This window comes from Numida meleagris, chromosome 26, assembly GCF_002078875.1.
Source record: "Numida meleagris isolate 19003 breed g44 Domestic line chromosome 26, NumMel1.0, whole genome shotgun sequence".
NCBI lineage: Eukaryota > Metazoa > Chordata > Aves > Galliformes > Numididae > Numida > Numida meleagris.
This window is the reverse complement of record NC_034434.1, coordinates 2,993,838-3,005,940: the sequence shown is the minus strand read 5'-3', so window position 1 is coordinate 3,005,940 and position 12,103 is coordinate 2,993,838. Positions and strand designations below refer to the sequence as shown.

General features: G+C 51.1%; 1 protein-coding gene across 1 annotated transcript in view; it reads right to left on the bottom strand.

The window, feature by feature from the left end:
- Nucleotides 1-12,103, bottom strand: part of SKAP1 (src kinase associated phosphoprotein 1) — a 117,004-nt gene that overhangs the window by 55,246 nt on the left and 49,655 nt on the right. The gene's annotated exons all lie outside the window — the stretch shown is intronic.

The window sequence follows — 12,103 nt, the reverse complement described above, 5'->3', positions numbered from 1 at the left end:
GTCCCCATTCCCGTCCCCAACCCCATCCCCATCCCCATCCTTTACAACTCCTTTAGAACAACTTCTGTTCCACTTGGCTGAAATCAGCTTCCAGACCCAGAGAAAAGCAAATATTACAGTGGCAGCTTGCTGGCATTTTGAGGAAGGGAAGGGTGCAGCTGCCGTTCCCCAGGTTTGATCTCTCCAGGTACAAACACCTGTGGGGCAGTGACCCTCAGGCCCTGGCGTCCCCCCAGCTGCGTGCACACTGGGGACAGGAATGTCACCCTGTGCCTCCCCGGGTGCCACCTCCCCGAGCGCAGCACACCTGTGGCTCCTGCAGTTGGTATGAGCTGCGGGAACAAAGAAACAAGCTGGTTTAATATTTAACAGTGCCAGCGGGGCATCTTTAAACGTCACGCCATTTATTACAGGTCGCTTTAGAGTGACTCCAGCTCCTGAAAGTTTCCACAAAACCACTCACCCATGCTCTGCCCAAGTGCGCGTTTTGTGTTGCTGGGAGGAGAGCAATTCATCAGGAGCTGGAATTTGGTGCGGCCCCGCATGAGCAGCTCAGAGCTGAAGGGTGGGAGCACGGTCTGCAGGGCACGGGGTGGGGGGAGTGGGCCTGACCCCCCCCTCTGCCACCGAGACCCCAAAACTTGGCACACATCACTGCTCCTTGGTACAAAAAAAGGGGCTTGTAAGGTATATGGGCAAAAATGGGGGAGGACCTAGCCCTGACTTTAGGACTCTTAGCAAGGCACCGGTGTCAGCCCCATGCAGGACTTTGAGAGGAGCATCCCATGCATGCCATAGCATCCATCCTTAAGGACGGGACAGGCAGCGAGCTGTCAGCTGGGACCCAGACCCGGCGGCGGTGCAGCAAATAAATGCAAAACACTTGGATGCAAAGCCGCAGTCCGTAACGTTTGTTGGACGGAGAGAAAAGAAAGCACGGCAGCGACCTTTGCAGAAGGATTGCACATCTGCTCCATAGGCACACCTGGACCTGACGTGTTTACCTGGCTCCCCAGTAGCAGCTCCTGTGCCTGGCTGGGCGAGGTGACCGCGGCCACTGCGCCGACTGCAGCCCTGCAAGAAGCCGATTTGCACAGACACCCGCACGCACACTGCGGGACACAGGAGGAACGGAAAACACCCAGTTGCTTCTTCACGAGCGTCCCCACTTTAACTAAATATTTGCCCCGTGTTTATACAGAGCGAGCTGCATGGCCTTTTATAGAGAGCTGAACCAGCCATCCAGCTACGGATTCCTGGGATCCACGGGAAATAACACAGCACTGATCTGATCCTCCCCCTCGTTTTGTCGATGAGGGGAAGGCAGTGAGTACTGGTTCAAAAACATTGCCGAAATTCAACTCAATCCTCTTCTCCGCCCCCCCCCCCCCCCCCCCCCCCCCCCCCCCAGCCCCGACTGAAGGGATTCAGAGGCACGATAAAGCGCGACACAAACACCAAAAAGCAATCCAAGCCTAATGATTATCAGTTGGTGCTAGACGAGGCTCTGCAGACTCCAACCAGGTGTGGGCACGGTGTCATACACGCTGCAGTCTGACACCCAGGGCTGTGCAATGGGGGCATTCCCTCCTGGCTGCATCAGACCCGGAGAATTTATTCCCTTTCGCACTGTGCCCTTTGGAGCCAAGGGACACCTGCACGCAACCGAGAACTAAAGGAGTGACAGAAAACGCAATATCGGGCATTGCACAAAAGGATGGTTCATCTCCAGAGCCCTTCAAATGTCTTCTGCAAACTCCCATCTATAAATAATACCCGCGTGGAAGTGGAGGTCCCCGCAGAGCCGGCTCCCCATCCCGCAGCGTGCTTTATGCGCGCCTTGCAAAAGCCTGTCGGCGTTCGGAGGAGACTGTATTTGAAGCAGGAGATAATGAACCTCATTTTGCAGGTGGGGGGGGGGGAAACACGGGGGGGCATGAAGATAATTGGCGCGACGCAGAACTCGCCGCTCAGAGCCTCCTCGAGGTCCTGCCTGCGGCCGCTGCCTCTAAACCTTCTCGGTGCATCACGGTGCTGCCAGGACCCTGCAGAAATCCCCGGAGCTCTGCGGGGCTGAGCAGCATTTCTGCACCCAGCAGCGCTGCTGCTGCGTCCTTGCTCCATGCAGCTGAGCACAACGCGGCCCCGGGGCACCTCCGAGAATAACCGGAGGTGAGGACAACGCAGCGGCGACCGCAGAGCTTCTGAAAGTACACATGAAATATTAAAAAAAAAAAAAAAAAAAAAAAGATAAATTATAGATGGGTACGCAATGCCCAGAGATGCCTCGATTTATACGGTGCCGTTTCCTGAGAGCAGCACAGCTCCAGGCAACAGAAATGAGAAGTCAAACTGAACAGCAGTGCTGCGTCGCCGAGACGGTGACATCTTTGAACGGGGAACAGAGGCGCCCCTGGGGCACCGCGGAGAAATTATTGCCGAGCGGCAAAACAACAATGTCAGTTAATTTCGGTGAAATTAACAGTAGTTTCCTCCCCTTGAGCACATGGAGAGGTGTAATCAGAGCAAAGAGGGGGGAGCGCGCGTGTACGGAGCGGCGGAACCGCACAAACGCTTCGGAGAGACTTAAAAAAGCCAAGCAAACTATTTCAGCCTTTTGGACCCGTGGGTTTCTTTACAAACAAAAGGAAAGGAAACGAAAAAAGGCTGCTTGGGCGATCGCTCCATCTCTCCTCCGGAAGATTTAGAAGAGAAATTTGCCTCTTCTTCCACTGGTTTTCCCTTCCTGGAGCCCAGAGGTGCTCTGCACTCCATGAGAACACAGCAGCACTCCTGGGGTCTTGGAGTGAGCGGGGTCTCACGTGCACCAAATCCATCCGTGAGCCCGAAAAAAGCTTTGGTCCAGAAATGGATTTTTTTTTGGCGAGCTGCAGCTCCCACTGTGATTTATTGCAATGGGGGGGCAGCAATTAGCACATACCCCTAAAGTGAGCGCGGTTCGAGCGGGGCGGATCTGCTTCGGGATGGCACAGCTCTGTGCTGCCTGGGGGGCACAGCCCCACGTGAGCGGCCCTGTCCCTACAGAGCAGAGCAGAACAGCCTTCATTTTGGGGGCGGGAGGGACGACAGTGACCCTTGATAAGACAGCCCCCGTTCAGAAAGTGCTTACACACATGGTTAAGCCCTGCTGCCACCATTTGTTAAGTGAAGGCTGTTTTAAGCATATGCTTAAATGTTTTGCTGCAATTGAGGGCACGGAGCTCAGAGGCGGCGTTGGTTGGCCGCAGTGGCTCAGCGGAGCCATTGAAGTAGGGGAAAGTGGGAAAGTGCCTGGGAATGAAACACTGCACGGGTACAGCCTGCTTTACGCTGAAAACTTTAAGAGCAACTCAAGCCTGCAGTGGAAATCTCCCAGAGAGAAGACCCCAGAGGTCCGAGGTCTCATCCCCCAAACCCAAGACCCTCCTGCCGTGGGGGTTTCGCAGCTCCCAGCCCCTCTCAGCTGCCTCACTGAAGCCCACCTCGTCCCTATGCTCCGTGCTCACAGCTGGGTCCCAGCTTGGGGTCATTCTGCCTTGGTGCCACCCCCTGCCCTGCCCCGTGCCTCAGTTTCCCCCCACCCCAAGGGATGCGCTGGTGAACCCTGCACCCGAGCACGGCTCTGCTGCAAACTCCTCTTTGAAGGCAAGGAGAGGAGACAAAACGTCCCCTAGAGATAACGAAACAAAAGGGGAAACATTTAGAAACTCAAAATGAAGACCCAAAGCCCTTGGTCTCGTCCTCCTGCCCAAGTTCAGTCATATATGAGGTGGATGGGGTAACGTGGCACAGGCATCCAGAGCATTGGTAATGCCAGGGTCAGAGTGCCACGCACAGAACGGTGCCTGCTCCCCCCGGGGCACAACGCTCCCAGGCCCATTTCAGCTGGTGTAAATTGCCCAAAGCCCATAATGAAGTTATGACAATTGGCAGCAGCTGAGGATCTGTTCGTCTAATGAAGAGAAATACGGGGAGGAGGGAAGGAATTGGTTTTAAGGAAGGGCTCGTTGCACAAGCACGCACAAACAGCTTTAAGAGATCCCGATGAGCCGTTCCATAAGGGAAGAGGAAGGAGCCCGAGCACATCCCTTCCTCAGCAGTGGGATTTTTCCTCTCCCTTCAGCTGAAGGATGGAATTCAATAAAAGCTCCTCAGCCACACGGGGGAAAAAAAAAAAAAAAAAAAGATCCGCAAGTAAGCGAAGATGTAAATAGCGTTGAAAAAGGGGCTTCGCTCTTCGGCTCGGCTGCGGGCTGTTTTCTTCCTGTTCCCCTCCAACAGGAAAGCCAGCGCTGCGGGGCCATATGTCACCGCTGACAGTCCCTTCCATCAGCAAACAATGGCCCCGCTCTGACCAGGGTCAGCGGCACGCGGGCGCGCTCCCAGCGCCGCGGTATCGGCACGAAACATTCGTCTCCAGCTCCCATCTTCTTCCCGTGATTTCTCTCACCCCTCGCGCTGGGGATCCCTGGAACCCCAGCGAGAAGCGACCTCGCCGCACGCCCCCAACAAAGGGCGAGGGTGCAGGGGTTCCCATCGGGATCCAGCCCCTAGGGACCCGCAGGTCAGCTGTCAGGGAAGCGGCTCCGTCCCCGCAAGCCGGGATACAGCGATAGAATACATCGCCTCCACGGTCTGACCCACGTGGCAGCCCCCGTCCCCTGCCACAAGTGTCCCAAGGATGGGTGGGATGCAACGAGCGGCGCGGGGTCACGCAGGCGGGGGAGCTGGGGCAGAGCGGGGGAGATGAGCACTGCGGGGCAGGGCTGAGAGCAGCGCGGGCTCTGGAGCGCCAGGAGCTGTCAGACGTCCACACAAAACCAATGTGGGGAGCAGCTAACAGGCAGGAGAAGAGAGAAGGAGGAAAAGGATGGAGGGAAACGGAAAGAACCGCTTTGGAATCACCGGAAAGCGCTGCCCGTGTTAAAATCTCGGGGAAGGAAAGATGTAAATTAGCCATGATAAAATGTGTAATAGGATGTAGAATAGGATATAGAATGTTCAGGGTAGAATGTAGAATATAGAGCGTAGAATGTAGATATAGAACATAGAATGTAGAATACAAAATATAGAAAGTAGAATGTAAAATCGAGAATGTGGAGTATAGAATTTATGAGATAGAATACAGAATTTATAACATACAAGATAGAATGTGGACTATAGAATGTAGACTATAGAATTTATAACATAGAATGTGGAATATAGACTATATAACATAGGCTATACAACATAGAATATAGAATATACAACATAGAATACATAGAATATAGAATATAGAATATAGAATATAGAATATAGGATATAGGATATAGAATATAGAATATAGAATATAGAATATAGAATATAGAATATAGNATATAGAATATAGAATATAGAATATAGAATATAGAATATAGAATATAGAATATAGAATATAGAATATGGAATATGGAATATAGAATATGGAATATAGAACATAGAACATAGAATATAGAATATGGAATGTAGAATATAGAATATAAAACATAGAATGTAGAATACAGAATACAGACTTCAGAATACAGAATATGGAATGTAGAATACAGAATTTATAACACAGAACATGGAATATAGACTATATAACATACGCTATATAATATAGAATATAGAATATAGAATATAGAATATAGAATATAGAATATAGAATATAGAATATAGAATATAGAATATGGAATATGGAATAGGGAATATAGAATATGGAATATAGAATACGGAATACGGAATATAGAATATAGAATATGGAATGTGGAATATGGAATATGGAATATGGAATATGGAATATGGAATATGGAATATAGACTAGCAGCCCTGCAATGCAAAGCCCAACTTGACCACTTCAATCCCCTGATCCCAACATTAACAGAGCCGCCTGATTTTAAGTCCCCATTTCTCAGTGCTCCATTTTTTTTTTTTTCGGCTAATTAAGTTTCTGAACGTTCATTTCTTTGCTTTTTTTTTTTTTTTTTGGAAAGGAAGGAAGGAAAGAAAAAAAAGGAGCCGAAGCTCTTCAGCCGAAAGGGCTTTTCAAACATCTGTCACCATAAACGTGCAGAACAAAACCAGGCAGCACTGAAATCTCCCTTTTTTCCACCGCAAAATTCCCACTCGGGAAGCCTCGGCAGCAGAGAGAAATAGATAGATTTTTAATCCATTTTTTTTTTTAAAGGGAAAACGAGAGCCAAAGTGGACGATACCTGAAAAAATAAAAAAAAAAAGGCCTAATATTGAGGTGATTCCCTGTGTTTCCCCCCCACCACCACCCCAAAAAAATGGGGGACGTGGAAGCCAACACCTGAGCGCGGCGGCGCCGGAGGTGCTCGCTGGCTGTTTACGCCGAGTGCCATCTGGCTGTATAGATATAATAACAATTATTCCATCGAGGTATGCTGCTCTCTAAATCATATTAATATACAATGATTCCGCCGGTCTTATAGGACGCGCCGTTTCGGCGTTGCTCCCATTTAACCCGGGTAATGCGCTAAAACAAGCCTGCCTCATCATTAAGAATTGATTTTTTATTTATGCGAGTGTCGCTTGCAATCCCATGATATCCCTTTGTAATTCAGGAGAACGGGGGCCGCATCCCCGGCGTTCATCTCGTTTTATGGCAGATCTGTAAAAATTCGCAGCATCTTGCTGCATTTGGATATTTACGCCGTGATTTGTGTCCTCGCGCCGCGCCGCTGTTTTGCAGCGGAGATCTATTCCGCCCCGCGCTGCCGCGGAGGGTCTAATATACTTCATTAGCTGTATTACATCGGATCGGGGTTTTATTTCTTTAAATTATTTAACCTTGGCGGAGCCCGCTGGGACCGCATAAATTACAGCCCCGCTAATGAAAATCATTCGTTAGGCGATTCAAAAAGACAACGGGAAAAGGATTCAACCTCTCCGAGGATCCGCTGCTCTCCGCACGTGGAACCAAAGGCGCCCGATGCCCCCGCGCCATCGGCAGCTCCCTCACGTCGGCACTGATGGGAGCTCAGCACCAAAACCTCTGGGCCAGCAAAGCCACATTTTTGCAGAGTTCCACCCCCCCTCCACCTCCAGCCCCCCCCCCAATTTCTGCGTCCTTCCTTTGGAAGGGGTGCAGACTGCGGAACACCTTTTTGTCACCGTCGGTAGAGGCAGGATTTAGCTCCTCGTGACAGAAATCGATGCTGAACGCTTTCGCCTGGCGCTCCCTGCAGCCAGCACACGCGGTGCAGCGATGGGAAAGAGCCGGGGGGGGGGCTCACCCCGAAGCCCCCGCTTCTCCCACTCCATCCCCAGTACAGGACCGGGGCTGCGGGGACCGACCCAAACCCATCGCCTTCCCTCCGAGCTGTTATCTGAGCGTTAAGTAATCAACCCGGCGCGTTTAATTGAGATTCTCCCCCACTAAGTCTCTCGCGGGGGACATCTTTAATAACACCTTCCGCCATCCATATCACTATGATGGTAAATGTTGCTGTGTTAATTTCACGTTGCTCGCTTTTGGTTTGGTTTGGTTTGGTTTGGTTTGGTTTGGTTTGGGTTTTTTTTTGCCCAGCTTTTGCCGTCGGGTCCTGGTGCAGGCAGAGCATCATGAGGTTTTTTTTTGGGGGGGGGGTCTGAGGAAGGACAGTGGGATTTCTCACCCATCTTCACGAATAAAGGCCGCAGAAGCATCACCTCCTCCCTTCTTTCTGCATTTGGTTTTTGGAAGCATTTGGGAAGGAAGCTCTGGGCACGGAGCAGGTCCCCATATGTGCCACAGCACCCAGCTCCTTGGGCGCAGCGATCCCCGTCCTGAGAAGGACCCAGTGGAGCTGCAACCACCCTCCTCCCCGCTCCCAGTGCCCGAACCAAGCTTCAGAAAGCCCAGCAAAACTCAAACCAACCCACGGGGACGCTGGGATGGGAAGCGTCCTGGAAGCAGAACAAAACAGGAGAATCCATGGGGTGCACACAGCTTTGGGGCTCCGGAACGGCTCCGTGCCCGCTCACAGCTGCCCAAAGAACTATGGGAGCAGCCGGCCTTTGGGCTGCTCTCCTGAGCTTTGCCCCAACACAAAATAACTTTACCAGGGTAAAATCAGAACCCATGGAGACTTTTGGCTGCAGAAGCAGCCGGAGCCTCCCCCTGTGCCCACGATCATCCTCGCACCGTCCATAGGATCGCGCGCGGTGACCCCTATAAAACCCCCCCCTTTAAAGTGGTGATTTAACAATGGCAGTTCCATTTCCCAGCTCCTGCAGATAGAAAATCAGAACCCAGCAGAAGCCGAATGCGTTTTCCCTGCTTTAATTACTGCACCTCAGTTTGCTTCAAAGCTCTTTTCTTTTCTTTTTTTTTCCGTAAAATACGCCCGGCGCAGAGTTAGTTTTAACGTTCAGCTGATAAACCATGAAAAACATGGGGCTTGCAATGAAACTGCTGACAGCAACAGTAAAGACAGAGCGCTGCCATTGGGTGCTGCTGCAATTTGCCTTCTATGGCCGTCTCTGAAACAAAAAAAAAAGCTCCACATGCAGCATGCAAAGAAGTTACAAGTGTGCGTGCGCCGGGGGCTCGGGGATGGGGGGAGAGCACATGCAAGACGAGGAGGGCGGGTGGTCGTGGCAATGGGAGTGGGGAGAGCTGCAGATCAATCATTTATAATTAACAAAAATCCGATTGGCGCTTTAAATAGAGATCAATGTGTTGCAGGCTGAGTGGATTGCGAGGATGTATTCACCTTCTCGTAACTCTCCTAGCAAGCTGTCACACCTACAGAATCACCATTTGTTTTGTTAACAAAGCTTCAGGGGGCGCCAGGCTCTCATTGAAATTTCATTAATCTAATGGAGTAAAGTCCTATAGAAAAAAATCAAATTCTCGTTGGGCGAGATGGTACCTGGGAAAGATAACCTCTGTTTGAACTCCCCGACTCTGATCGCTCTGCTATTAGTCTGAGGAAATAGACAGCAACTAGGATGATTACAGCCACCGGCCTCAACATTTTTTTTCCCCCCTTTCTCTAACCACCACCACCACCCCCTTTTCCTAAGGAGCAATTTCCAGCGCCAGCAGCGGAGCGGCTGCACGCGGCGCAGTGGGGCTGGGGCGATGTGGGGCCGTGCGGGCGGGGGGCTCAGGGCTTGGCCCTCCTGGGGGGCACGGAACAGCGAGCACACGCAGGGCAGGCTCCCTCCTGGAGCCATCTGCAGCCACAGCAGCACTCGGTGGATGCTGTTGGGTCGTGGGGATGCGCTGGAGCTGCACCGTGCGGTGCCATCATCGAGTCACGGAATGGCTGAGGTTGGAAGGAATCCTAAAGTTCCAACCCCCATCATGCCTCGCTCCTATGAAAAAAAAAAAAAAAGGCAAAAAAAAGCGCCCCAACCCGTAGTTCTCTCTATGGAAACCCGTTCCCCAACTCTTCAGACCTCGCTAGATGTTTTCAAGGGAAAGCCTTGGGAAATATCTACCTTTGCCAGACGTTTCCCAGGGAAAACATTTCCGCTGCTGCCGGACACATGACCTTTAGGGACAGGGCAAGCAGCTCTTGCTAATGTTTTGAAGATGTTGCATTCGGAATATTCCAGGAATCCCAACAACTGGAGTAACACAATCGCAGGAGAATCTCAACTTTCAGTTCACACCCCTCCCAAATTCCTCGTCCTCTTGTTTGTGGGAAAGGACAGGAAACTTGAATCCGAGAGAGGAAGGAGCATTACAAAAATAATCCCACGGTTTTCTGAATGCTTGGGATTGCTGCTGGAGAGCAAGGTTGGCAGAACTGAACACCGGGTTGAGGCGGGCGGTTGCAGAGGTGCAACTGAGCACAGACACCCGTGCTGTTAAATCCTGCGAACCAAGCAGCAGCCGTTTCACAAATTCTTCTAAATGTATTGGAAAAGCGGAGCAGCCGTTCCTCCTTTCCCACATCACTCATCCAGGTGGCTTATAAAGCCCAGCTGCAATTTTTATTCTGGAGGACTTGTACCATCCAACACGCCACTCGACGTGCCATCTGCGGCACGCGGTTCCGAGTCCTTGGCCAACTGTCAGCATGAAAATAATAAAATAAAAATCATGCCATTATCTCAAATTAAAGCGCTCCGGCGATAAATAGAACTTTAAATGGATCGGACGTGGAAAGGAAAACCTGAAAAATCTCATCTGACTGAGCATAAATTTAACTGCATCGGATAAAGCGTTTGTGTCACTTTACCCACAACACTGGATGCAGCTATTAAAAAAAAAAAAAAAAAAGTGTGTTTCCTTTCTGTTTACAATCTAAATATACAGTGCACTCCATCTGAAACTGTCGCCAGTCCTTACGGGAAGCTGAGCGAGCCCCACTCTGCTGGGAAGGGCTCCTGTTCCCTGGCTATGGATGGAGATGCTGAGGCAGCCTCAGCAGCTCTTGCTGGGGGTTGTCCTCCCAACTTGCATGGCATCCATGAGCTTTGCAGCAATCGCCTTCTTCAGCACTGAACCTCTCCAGTGGGGCTGGAAAGCTGCCCACACCCTGAGGGAAAACCCTGGGGTTCTTTGTTGCTCCTTCAGAAACACGTGGTCCTTGTGAGCTGAGTGCAAGGTTTGGGTTGGAGCGTCCTGAGGAGAAGACCTCTGGGGCCATGGAAGCACCCATCTCTGGATGAGAGATGATGGCCTCAAGGGGAGGTTCAGGTTGGATATTAGGAAAGAGTTCTTCTCAGAGAGGCATCGGCTCAGGATGCTCAGGGAGGTGGGAGAGTCACCATCCCTGGAGGTGTTTGTGGAACATGGAGATGTGGCACTGAGGGACGTGGTCATTGGGCACAGTGGGGGTGCACTGGGGTTGGACTTGGGGATCTTGGAGGTCTTCTCCAATCTTAGTGGTTCTATGATTCTGTGATCTCCTACACCCGACACCGCGGAGCCCACCCTACCTTGGGATGGCTGAGCTGCAGCTCACACTGGGACTTTGTGCATCACCTTAACACCCAACGCGCTCCTGCTCTTGGTAGGAAGGAGCAAAGCAGACCAAGACCCCAGCCCACGGTGCTGTGACAGCACAAGGGGACAAGATGAAAAAGAGAGTGGGAAATATTGGCCAGAGCAGCAGGGAGAGGCGAGGGGGCAGCGGATGGGCTGCGTCGGGAGCACTGTGGGAACAGGGGCTGCGGGATGGGGGTACGGACACCACGGGAGGGGAAGGCGAGGTGAGCTGAGCCAGCAGAAACCGAGGCTGCAACCGGAGCCGGTGTCTGCTGGGGAACAGAAGGAGCCTGACGGAGACGGGAGGCAGGCAGGGATTCAAGGAGAGGGCAACATTGAAGGAAGACAAGAGGCGATTATGGCTTTGGCAAACACACGCGCTCCTCTCTCCCCGATGTCCCCACCTGGCGCAGCTCTGCGCGCTGAAGGATATTTTTCCCGTGTGTGCCCTGCATGCCCAAAGCACTCTCCCTTCCCAGGAGCCTCAGCCTGCTTCCTCCTTGCTGGGGATCCACCTGTGGCATCAGCTGCCCGTCCTTCATCTTTTACCCCTGTTAATTCGCTTGAAGATACGCACTGGAAGTGACTTTACCTCTCAGAGCCAAAAGGGATCAAGGACAAGCAGTGGCGGGAGAGAAGCAAGAGCACCGCCAAGTTAAGACTCTTCCGAAAGAAAAAAGAATTAAAGAAGAAAAGAAAAAAGAAACCTTTGTTTAAAGCACAGCACCTTTCTGGGCATCTGTCTCCTAGCAGAGAGAGAGCAAGACTGTGAGTGAGAGAGAGATGTGCACACACACACCCAATTGCAAACACACACACACACACACACACACACACACACACACACAGATGAGCCTTCAGGGAATTGTATGAACTTTTGAACCAGAGATGCAGAGACAGAGCCTAGCCTGTTCCCACTTTAATAAACAATTTTTTTTTTTCTTCAATTAATTAAGGTTTGGAAAGAAAAAAAATTGCAGAAGAGAAGTAATTTAGCATGCAGCGCGTACTTTACAGATGGATCCTACCTTTGGATGCTTATTAAATCTATGCATGATTGCGCTAGAGAAAATTAATCGCATTGTTTTTCACTATTCAGAGGGGTTTGCAAACAGCAAAGAAAATGATGCAGAGCTCTGGTTCCCCCACCCCCTC